Below are 1416 nucleotides of genomic sequence, written 5' to 3'. Positions count from 1 at the left end.
CGTTAGGAGACGAAGGACGTGTCTTAATTGTGTACAGAGTGACCTGACTGTTGCAATCAAAAGGAGGTGATTTATAAAACGTGCCACTACACTGTTAGTCTCTGTTGCAGGAACAGCATGATTTTATTTGAATATAATACAATAAAAAACAAAACAAACAAATGGAGTATGTAATATAAATAACATTTGCTGTTATCCATTTCAAAAATGATTTATTTATTTGTTCATCAGACATGTTTTTGTTTTGAATATATTGGTCTTTGTGAAAAAGGTACTGAAAAGTGGCAAGATTGTGTTGTGTTTAGTCAATTTAATTTTTAGGATCCTACTAGTTTGCATGGTCTATTGATGAAACACGTGATACAAGAGCCAGTATGAAGTGCAGTACTCCAAGCCGCTTCTGACATGGTCTGTGGATTCTGGTCGTGGATTCTGATTGGTCCTACAGTGTTCATGTCAAGTACAATCCACCACAATAGAAGACGTTTAAAGCAAAGAAAAGATGAAACATTTTCTAACCGTAAAACAAGGCAACTTTACATTGTGTTGAATCTGTCTCATTCATGTATGATCCACACCAATGTACTGCAGTTTGCTATATACCCACCTGACAATAACAGCCCTTCTCATTGGAGATCCATTTTCTCCCTTTTCCCTGTTTCCACAGAGCAGGGTGAGATGGGTAATCTAACAGGAGTTAAAACAGGCAGTACTTGGGATATTATTTTTAATGCAACATTGCATATTGGAAAGCTTTATATATAGAATATATACTATTTGTAAAGATTTCTACAGAGTATAATTCAGAAACTGGTATAAATTGGTATTTTTCTAACAATTTGCACACCTGTATTTTTGACAATGGATATAACATGTTTGTAATGCACATACGGTAACATTTGACAAAAAAAAACATTATTTTTAATGGGTTGTAGGAGTTGATGTATTATTTTGGGGATGACGTGCGATTCAGTTAATACTTGTTTTTGACTGTTTTTACCAAATAATGAGGAACTGTGTGAGACCCTCTCAAAGTATGGTGTCACCCCACGGATTTGAGCAGTCTATTTCAGATGTATTTCTGTGTATAACAATAAAGAAGTTATGCCTTGCACACTGTCTCGTCTCTATTTGATTGTGTCTTCGTTGCTTCAGTACTCCTGTACACTGGAATGTGTCTTGGATTAGACATAGGGGGCATTAGAATGTGTCTTGGATTAGACATCGGAGGCATTAGAATGTGTCTTGGATTAGACATAGGGGGCATTAGAATGTGTCTTGGATTAGACATCGGAGGCATTAGAATGTGTCTTGGATTAGACATCGGAGGCATTAGAACGTGTCTTGGATTAGACAGGGGGCATTAGAATGTGTCTTGGATTAGACATAGGGGGCATTAGAATGGGTCTTGGATTA

The 1416-nt window shown here is 36.6% G+C and overlaps 1 protein-coding gene across 4 annotated transcripts in view; it reads left to right on the top strand.

The window, feature by feature from the left end:
- LOC129823266 (junctophilin-1-like) overlaps positions 1-1114 on the top strand; it is a 115634-nt gene extending 114520 nt beyond the window's left edge. For all 4 annotated transcript variants that reach the window (XR_008754619.1, XM_055882185.1, XM_055882184.1 and 1 more), the window contains one exon: positions 1-1114. This exon is cut by the window's left edge. The gene's annotated coding sequence lies outside the window, so the exon portion shown is untranslated.
- Positions 1115-1416: the final 302 nt, after the last annotated feature.

The sequence above is a fragment of the Salvelinus fontinalis genome, chromosome 25, assembly GCF_029448725.1.
Source record: "Salvelinus fontinalis isolate EN_2023a chromosome 25, ASM2944872v1, whole genome shotgun sequence".
In the NCBI taxonomy this organism is placed as follows: domain Eukaryota; kingdom Metazoa; phylum Chordata; class Actinopteri; order Salmoniformes; family Salmonidae; genus Salvelinus; species Salvelinus fontinalis.
Note: the sequence above shows the minus strand (reverse complement) of the source record. Positions and strands in the feature narration are given on the sequence as shown.